General features: G+C 41.9%; 1 long non-coding RNA gene across 1 annotated transcript; it reads right to left on the reverse strand.

The window, feature by feature from the left end:
- Positions 1–8,567: 8,567 nt before the first annotated feature.
- On the reverse strand, positions 8,568–9,597 carry LOC145420496 (uncharacterized). Its single transcript, XR_013901818.1, has 2 exons — positions 9,465–9,597; positions 8,568–9,363 (listed from the first exon to the last, which is right to left on the reverse strand). It is a non-coding gene; the product is annotated as an uncharacterized LOC145420496 (long non-coding RNA).
- Between the last annotated feature and the right edge of the window lie 823 nt (positions 9,598–10,420).

The raw sequence follows: 10,420 nt of genomic DNA on the forward strand, positions 1-10,420 counted from the left end.
CAGTTGAAATATGTTCAGGGGTGGAGCCTTATCATATGTGTTCACTTTGGTCAAGGTCAGAAAATGTATGACAAAATGAGAGGCAATAAGATTTTGATGGCGAGTCATCGAAATTCGCCATGGCGCCACGGCCTCATAGTATTGTGAAAACTCAAAAGCTCCGCAATTTAACATGGCACAAGGGTGTAGTTGACACTGTCCAAATTTGAAGGTTATGAAATGAAACCCCAAGGAGGAGTTCGCAAAAGTTCGAGGCATGGAAATGGCAAAATTAGAGCCAAAATGTCACCTTCTCTTCCAAATGGCGGACTTCCTGTTGGGTTTGCGTCAATGGGCCCACAGACTTTTTTGTTCGTCTTGGCATGATACACATGTGTGCCAAATTTCATACATGTAGCTCAAACGATGTGGTCGTAGGGCTGCATTTAACAAGGCATAGGTGGCGCTGTAGAGCCATTTCCCAGTGCTCATATGTAAAACCATTAAAATACAAAATTTTTCACCAGACCTGGCATGTGTGCAAAATTTCATGAGTTTTTGAGCATGTTTAGGCCCTCAAAAAGGCCCTTGTTTGGGGTGAATAATAATAATAATAATAATAATAATAATAATAATAAGAAACGGAGCAGATACAATAGGGCCTTCGCACTCTCGGTGCTCGGGCCCTAATAATAATTAAAGCTGCAAGCAGCGTTATGAGGGCCCTCGCACCCCCGGCGCGTCGAGTCACGCCCAACACCTAAAAAAAGCACCTACGATCTGATGTCACATTGATGGAATTCATGCATTTAACCACCAGCTAACATTTCAACTCATTCATTTATGATTAGTTAGTCGTTCCACTAGGTGGCGCTCTAACCATTATGCACAAATGGCATAACAAACATTTCCGAGCTCGAGTCTCATCACGCCTATGAGCTTTGGGAGAGATTGGACATTGTGTTTTTGAGTGACAGCAGATTACTGCTTTTTGGCGAGTGATTGAAACTCTATGTGCCGCCATGACCACCCCGTTTCCCTGAATGTAAAAAGCTTCGCAATTTAACATCACAAAGGTCTTTAGATTCCACACACAGGAGATCGCATCAATGTGATGAAATCCCTTGGAGGAGTTCGTCAAAGAACGGTGCCTGAAAAGCGGGGAAAATGTTGCCAAAATTGCACATTAATTTTAAAATGGCTGACTTCCTGTTGGATTTGGGATATTGCTCCAAGAGACTTTTTTGTACATCTTGATATCTCCTATAAGCTTACCAGGTTTCAGACTCATACATAAAACACAGAGCTGGGGCTGTGGTTTTGAAATTTTGTAGGGGGCGCTGTGGAGCAATTTCGCGCTATTCAATGAAAATGATCACATGACAACAAAGCTTTCCTCCATTTGGGGGTGTGTGCCAAATTCCAAGCCTCTATAAACTTTCCAAGCCCCTCAAAAGCCACTTCATCTTTCATTTTGAACCGTGTTGCCACCAGGGTGCGCCGTTCAGTTTAAAGTCACAATTTTTGCACTGAAGCATCACGAGGGACTGATGGTGATATTCACCGCTTTTGATGTGGCCACGATGAACCTGTGAAAATCAGTACAACAAAATTAAAGCCATGACATTTCCTGTTGCCACTAGGTGGCGCTGTCCGTATTTCCGACAATGGGCACATCAATCTGTTCAGGGCGGGTCTGACATCATGCCTGTAAAGTCTGGTACTGATCAGACTGGATTTCATTGAGTTATACTAATGTGTTTCTTCATGGCGTGACATCAAAGTTCGCCATGCTGCTGGGGTCACACCCTTTCGCGAAAACTCACAGTTTTCACTGTAACCCAAGACCAACTCCTTAAGGCTTTCCTGGAGAAATTTGAGGCTGCAGATGTCACCCATCACTATACTGTACCCCAAAGTGTAAAACATGACATTTCCTGTTCCCACTAGGTGGCGCTGTCCTTGATGTCAAATATGGCAGTTGAAATATGTTCAGGGGTGGAGCCTTATCATATGTGTGCTCTTTGGTCCAGATCGGAACATGTATGACAGAATGAGAGGCAATAAGATTTTCATGGCGAGTCATCAAAATTCGCCATGGCGCCACGGCCTCATAGTATTGTGAAAACTCAAAAGCTCCGCAATTTAACATGGCCCAGGTGTGTAGTTGACACTGACCAAAGATGAAGCTTATACGACCAAATCCCAAGGAGGAGTTCGAAAAAGTTCGAGGCATGGAAATGGCAAAATTAGAGCCAAAATGTCACCTTCTCTTCCAAATGGCGGACTTCCTGTTGGGTTTGCGTCAATGGGCCCACAGACTTTTTTGTTCGTCTTGGCATGATACACATGTGTGCCAAATTTCATACATGTAGCTCAAATTATATGGTCGTAGGGCTGCATTTAACAAGGCATAGGTGGCGCTGTAGAGCAATTTCCCAGTGCTCATATGTAAAACCATTAAAATACAAAATTTTTCACCAGACCTGGCATGTCTGCAAAATTTCATGAGTTTTTGAGCATGTTTAGGCCCTCAAAAAGGCCCTTGTTTTGCCTGAATAATAATAATAATAATAAGAAACGGAGCAGATACAATAGGGCCTTCGCACTGTCGGTGCTCGGGCCCTAATTAAAGCTGCAAGCAGCGTTACGAGGGCCCTCGCACCCCCGGCGCGTCGAGCCAAGCCCAACACCTAAAACCAGCACCTCCGATCTGATGTCACATTGATGGAATTCATGCATTTAACCACCAGCTAACATTTCAACTCATTCATTCATGATTAGTTAGTCGTCCCACTAGGTGGCGCTCTAACCATTATGTACAAATGGCATAACAATCACTTCCGAGCTCGAGTCTCATCACACCTGAGACGTTTGGGAGAGATTGGACATTGTGTTTTTGAGTGACAGCAGATTACTGCTTTTTGGCGAGTGATTCAAACTCTAAGTGCCGCCATAACCACCCCGTTTCACTGAACGTAAAAAGCTTCGCAATTTAACATCACAAAGGTCTTTAGATTCCACACACTGGAGGTTGGTTCAATATGATGAAATCCCTTGGAGGAGTTCGTCAAAGAACGGTGCCTGGAAAGAGGGGAAAATGTTGCCAAAATTGCACATTAATTTTAAAATGGCTGACTTCCTGTTGGATTTGGGATATTGCACCAAGAGACTTTTTTGTACATCTTGATATCTCCTATAAGCTTACCAGGTTTCAGAATCATACATAGAACACAGAGTAGGGGCTGTGGTTTTGAAATTTTGTAGGGGGCGCTGTGGAGCCACTTCGCGCTATTCAATGAAAATGATCACATGCCAACAAAGCGTTCATCCATTTGGAGGTGTGTGCCAAATTTCAAGCCTCTATAAACTTGCCAAGACCCTCAAAAGCCACTTCATCTTTCATGTTGAACAGCGTTGCCACCAGGGTGCGCCGTTCAGTTTAAACTCACAATTTTTGCACTGAAGCATCACGAGGGACTGATGGTGATATTCACCGCTTTTGAGGTGGCCAAGATGAACCTGTGAAAATCAATACAACAAAATTAAAGCCATGACATTTCCTGTTGCCACTAGGTGGCGCTGTCCGTATTTCCGACAATGGGCACATCAATCTGTTCAGGGCGGGTCTGAGATCATGCCTGTAAAGTCTGGTACTGATCAGACTGGATTTCATTGAGTTATACTAATTTGTTTCTTCATGGCGTGACATCAAAGTTCGCCATGCTGCTGGGGTCACACCCTTTTGCGAAAAGTCACAGTTTTCACTGTAACCCAAGACCAACTCCTTAAGGCTTTCCTGGAGAAATTTGAGGCTGCAGATGTCACCCATCACTATACTGTACCCCAAAGTGTAAAACATGACATTTCCTGTTCCCACTAGGTGGCGCTGTCCTTGATGTCAAATATGGCAGTTGAAATATGTTCAGGGGTGGAGCCTTATCATATGTGTGCTCTTTGGTCCAGATCGGAACATGTATGACAGAATGAGAGGCAATAAGATTTTCATGGCGAGTCATCGAAATTCGCCATGGCGCCACAGCCTCATAGTATTGTGAAAACTCAAAAGCTCCGCAATTTAACATGGCACAAGGGTGTAGTTGACACTGTCCAAATTTGAAGTTTATAGGACCAAATCCCAAGGAGGAGTTCGTTAAAGTACAAGGCATGGAAACGGTAAAATCAGAGCCAAAATGTCACCTTCAATCCAAAATGGCGGACTTCCTGTTGGGTTTAGGACATTGCCATAATATACTTTTTTGTTCGACTCTGAACGTTATATAGGTGTACCGACTTTCAAACGTGTAGGTCATACCCATACCGGGGGCTCGCGTTTTTCATTTTTCTAGGTGGCGCTACTGAGCTAATTTTCCCTGGCCATGTCTGAGAACATTAAAATACGTAAATTTTCACCAGACCTGACGCGTGTGCAAAATTTCATGAGTTTTCGAGCATGTTTAGGCCCTCAAACGGCCAATTCATTTGCCGAAATAATAATAATAATAATAATAATAATAATAATAATAATAATAATAATAAACAGAGCAATTACAATAGGGCCTTCGCACTGTCAGTGCTCGGGCCCTAATAATAATAATAATAATAATAATAATAAACAGAGCAATTACAATAGGGCCTTCGCACTGTCAGTGCTCGGGCCCTAATAATAATAAGAAACGGAGCAGATACAATAGGGCCTTCGCACTCTCAGTGCTCGGGCCCTAATTAAAGCTGCAAGCAGCGTTATGAGGGCCCTCGCACCCCCGGCACGTCGAGCCACTGCCAACACCTCAAACCGGCACGTCCGATGTGATGTCACATTGATGGATTTCATGCTTTTAATCACCAGCTAACATTTCATCTTATTCAACCAGGATTATAGTCATGCCACTAGGTGGCGCTCTAACCATTATTGACAAATAGCATAACAAACATTTCCGAGCTCGAGTCTCATCACACCTGCGACCTTTGGGAGAGATTGGACATTGTGTTTTTTAGTGACAGCAGATTACTGCTTTTTGCGAGTGATTGAAACTCTACGTGCCGCCATGACCACCCCGTTTCCCTGAACGGAAAAAGCTTCGCAATTTAACATCACAAAGGTCTTTAGATTCTACACACTGAAGAATGCTTCAATATGATGAAATCCCTTGGAGGAGTTCGTCAAAGTATGAGGCCTGAAAAGGGGGGAAAATGTCATCAAAATTACACATTAATTTTAAAATGGCTGACTTCCTGTTGGATTTGGGATATTGCTCCAAGAGACTTTTTTGTACATCTTGATATCTTACACAAGCTTACCAAGTGTCAGACTCATAGATGAAACACAGAGCAGGGGCTGATGTTTTGAAATATTGTAGGGGGCGCTGTGGAGCCATTTTGCGCTATTCAAGGAAAATGGTTACATAACAACAATGCCTTCATCCATTTGGAGGTGTGTGCCAAATTTCAAGCCTCTATAAACTTTCCAAGCCCCTCAAAAGCCACTTCATCTTTCATGATGAACCGCGTTGCCACCAGGGTGCGCCGTACAGTTTAAAGTCACAATTTTTGCACTGAAGCATCACGAGGGACTGATGGTGATATTCACCGCTTTTGAGGTGGCCACGATCAACCTGTGAAAATCAGTACAACAAAATTAAAGCCATGACATTTCCTGTTGCCACTAGGTGGCGCTGTCCGTATTTCCGACAATGGGCACATCAATCTGTTCAGGGCGGGTCTGACATCATGCCTGTAAAGTCTGGTACTGATCAGACTGGATTTCATTGAGTTATACTAATTTGTTTCTTCATGGCATGACATCAAAGTTCGCCATGCTGCTGGGGTCACACCCTTTCGCGAAAAGTCACAGTTTTCACTGTAACCCAAGACCAACTCCTTAAGGCTTTCCTGGAGAAATTTGAGGCTGCAGATGTCACCCATCACAATACTGTACCCCAAAGTGTAAAACATGACATTCCCTGTTCCCACTAGGTGGCGCTGTCCCTGATGTAAAATATGGCAGTTGAAATATGTTCAGGGATGGAGCCTTATCATATGTGTTCACTTTGGTCAAGGTCAGAAAATCTATGACAGAATGAGAGGCAATAAGATTTTCATGGCGAGTCATCGAAATTCGCCATGGCGCCACGGCCTCATGGTATTGTGAAAACTCAAAAGCTCCGCAATTTAACATGGCATAAGGGTGTAGTTGGCACTGACCAAATATGAAGGTTATGAAATCAAACCCCAAGGAGGAGTTCGTCAAAGTTCGAGGCATGGAAATGGTAAAATCAGAGCCAAAATGTCACCTTCAATCCAAAATGGCGGACTTCCTGTTGGGTTTAGGACATTGCCATAATAGACTTTTTTGTTCGACTCTGAACATTATATAGGTGTACCGACTTTCAAACATGTAGGTCATACCCATATCGGGGGCTCGCGTTTTTCATTTTTCTAGGTGGCGCTACTGAGCTAATTTTCCCTGGCCATGTCTAAGAACATTAAAATACGTAAATTTTCACCAGACCTGACGCGTGTGCAAAATTTCATGAGTTTTCGAGCATGTTTAGGCCCTCAAACGGCCAATTCATTTGCCGAAATAATAATAATAATAATAATAATAATAATAATAATAATAATAAACAGAGCAATTACAATAGGGCCTTCGCACTGTCAGTGCTCGGGCCCTAATAATAATAATAATAATAATAATAATAATAATAATAAACAGAGCAATTACAATAGGGCCTTCGCACTGTCAGTGCTCGGGCCCTAATAATAAGAAACGGAGCAGATACAATAGGGCCTTCGCACTCTCGGTGCTCGGGCCCTAATAATAATAAGAAACGGAGCAGATACAATAGGGCCTTCGCACTCTCAGTGCTCGGGCCCTAATAAGAAACGGAGCAGATACAATAGGGCCTTCGCACTCTCAGTGCTCGGGCCCTAATAATAATAAGAAACGGAGCAGATACAATAGGGCCTTCGCACTCTCGGTGCTCGGGCCCTAATAATAATAATAATAATAATAATAAACAGAGCAATTACAATAGGGCCTTCGCACTGTCAGTGCTCGGGCCCTAATTAAAAAAAAAAACCCTCACCGAAAGCTGTTTCCCCGTCCTTCCCAGGCCTTTACTGCAGCCACCTTCGGTTGCTGCTTGTTTGTGCGTCTCTGCTTGTCAGGTTTGTCTCCAGCAGTGTAGAGACGCGTTATTAAGTAACTACAGTAACTACGTTATTATTGTGGTAACGAGCACGATAACTAGTTATTATGCCAAAATCAATAACGCGTTTATCGTTACTGGGATATAGGGTCGTTATTCGTGTGTTGCGTTCGGTTTACCTCGGAAATCGGAATACGAACCTGGGAATGATGTCACACTCGAGTAAACGGCGTTCTGGTTAGTCTCGTCAGAGAAGCCGGGATTTCAATATGGCGACGCCTTCGAAAACGGTTGTTTTTCTAGCCCTCTACAAAGACAAATTACTACTAAACACATATTCAGCTCATCTGAAGTCTGGATTTACCTACATCTTCCTAGTCGGAAGGCCGAATTTCCGAGTTCAGAGCACAATCGAAAGCACCACGACTGCAGTTTCCGTGTTGGACGTAAAAAGCGCACGTGACGCTATGACGTAGGCTAGAATCTTAGACCACTGAAGCACTTAATCTACCATCATATTTTACTTATCTACATGGCCCGACTGGAGGAAATATTATTTTGGTTAAATATTGACTATTTGTGAGGCTGAAAATACTTGTTATTTATTTTATTTCTCTTTGTGAGGCTGAAAATCCTTTTAAGTTTGCCCGTCAGTACTGAACTGACGGGCAAACTTGCACAGTTGATGCAGTTCAGCTGTTTTCAGTTAAGTTTACAAAGAATGGACAAACTGTGTGACTAACTGTGTTTATGTTGAACCATTTTTGCACTATTTTGATACTTACAGCTCGTAAATGGTCTGAGGCATAGTTTAATGTTGGCACTGCTAAAAGTATACTTTCTACCCATTTCAATGGCAAAAATAAATATGCCTTTCAAAAGTTTCAACACACTGTATGTCGTGTTTTGCGATCCACTGCTGCTTCCTAGTGATACTACGTACGATTACAGTACTGCTGCATCAACCCCAAAATGATGTGTTTGCATTTATAGACGTTTGAAACAATAGAAATAGATTAAAAGAGAACGATAAAAAGTGACACATAAAACAAACATTGTTCATTTCCAATTTAGTTTCATTCCTTTCATCATTAACTTGCACTCACACTACTACACTGCCATTTTAGGTTCAGGCCATTGGGTGGCACAGTGCACTTGTGGCAGGATAGTGCTAACATGTAAGCAAGCTGGCATCCTTGCTGGGTATTCAGTTAGTCGAGCAACACATTAATAAGAGAATTCTGAGTAAAACCAAAGTTACTTTCCCTAGTAACTAGTTACTCTGAAAGTAACGAGTAAGTAACCGAGTTCAAAATGTCTTCAAACCCATGCCCCAAAGGCACTCTGTAACTTAGTTCAGCATGAATCTACAGATCAGAAAAGGAGATCATCTTAAATAATCTCAGTGTCTCTTGTTGATCTGTTGTGAGGCCAAAATGTTTATGAAGATGATCTTTATTAGCCATTACACTAAAGTTTTCAGAAAGCACTTCCATTTGCAGAAGAAGTCAATTTTGCTCGTTTTACCTTCAAAGTCAGAAAATGACACCATAAATGGCTCCTGAGTGAAGGAACATACACATGTCTGCACAAATTAGACTCATTTGATAACTCAAATAATTTATACAAAACGGGGTCCTGGTGTATCAGGAGTGTGATCTCCAGCCTCAGAGCATCATCGTTTGAATTAACAATTGTTCGTCCAAAAACGTTAAGAAACTGTAGCCCTTGTACAAGTACATCCAGGTACATAAAGTCACAATGTGTGCTCAAATAACGGTTGAATAAAACACATTTCATGCTGACAAACACAGTGCCGTACAAAATGACAGCAGTATAAGAAGAACAGCAAGACTAAAAAATATTTTTGATATAAAACACCCTAGAAACACGCTCTAAATAAAAAGCTACCAAAATGGCGACATCCAGTTCATGAGTGTTTTTCAGCTGCGTGGGTAATTTTTCAATTCTGTACACTGAGTAAAAAAAAAAAAATTAAGAAAGAAATGAAGCAAAAACTACAAAAACAGTACATAGCACTTCAATTTAAACACATTACTCTTTCACATTAAAATTTGTGTTTTACTTCCGAGTTTGAAAGTATATAGGCACAGTAATTTCATCCGTGAGCCATGTTTCGTCAACACCGTCCCCCTTGTCCTTCCCGGCTCTGCTTTACTTCTCGGACAAGGTCGCGGTCTCTCTTTTCCAGATGCCACTGTGGAGCCACGAGCTGCCAAACATCAAAAAAATAGCGGGCTCTCAGTCGCAGCTGAAGTGAGCTTTCTTTTAAAAAAATTATCAGGTCAGTAAGACAATAAAACATCACTTAACTATTCTCAAGAGTCTCCCGGATGGCAACCAGGAATATTCATACAAAGATGCCGCCTGTTATGCAGGAATATTCCAACTCTGAAGGGTTTCATTCCAAAGCTCTGTGTTGAACGCACATATTTTGTCTGAATTTCAGCACAATTAAGATACTCCTAAATCTCTATTTACAGGCACACACAAGAACATCTTGGTGCATACTTGTTTTAAACATTTGGGGTATATTAAATAGTCACATTTACACTTTGATAGAATGGTACGAGGATCGGCCACAACATTAAAACCAGACAGGTGAAGTGAACAACATTGATCATCTTGTTATAATTTTCAGCAGGAAGATTTTAAATTTACTTTGAAACCCACCCACTCATCTGTTTTCGGGTCCGGGTCAGAGCTTCTAGCAATTCCAGGAAGCTCTGACCCGCTACATGGTAATGGCGTTTCCCGATGGCCGCGTTCTCCCACAAAAAGTGCTCATAAGCATATGAAGAAGCGCAGAAAACAACCAACGGTACTCAGTTTGGGACAACAGACACCTGAAGAGACCATAGAAGAGTAGTCCCTCCTCTTAAAGGGTCTCAATCCGAACTCTCAATCCAAATCGAGCCCAACTCAAAACCTACAGAAAACATGCAGCAATCCGAGGACCTGCAGCAGGGCAGATCCGTGAAGGTTTTCATGGCTCAAGAGGGTCGTGCACATTATTCAGCTGGTGGTTTTAATGATGTAGCTGACCAGGTTATATAAATGTGTGCATATATACCAAATTTATTATTCAAAATTTTTTTTCTCCAATAGAGACATTTAGAGAAACAAGTTCATTATCATAACCACTGAGGCTTTGACAAAAGTCTGTATACGAATTTCTCATCTTTCTATAATCATGTTTAGACATGAATGTAAATAATGTTCACAACTCCAATATTTGCCCAAAATCCGTTAAAGATTTAAGTCTAAAA

This window comes from Astatotilapia calliptera, chromosome 15 (assembly GCF_964374335.1).
Source record: "Astatotilapia calliptera chromosome 15, fAstCal68.1, whole genome shotgun sequence".
Taxonomy (NCBI): domain Eukaryota; kingdom Metazoa; phylum Chordata; class Actinopteri; order Cichliformes; family Cichlidae; genus Astatotilapia; species Astatotilapia calliptera.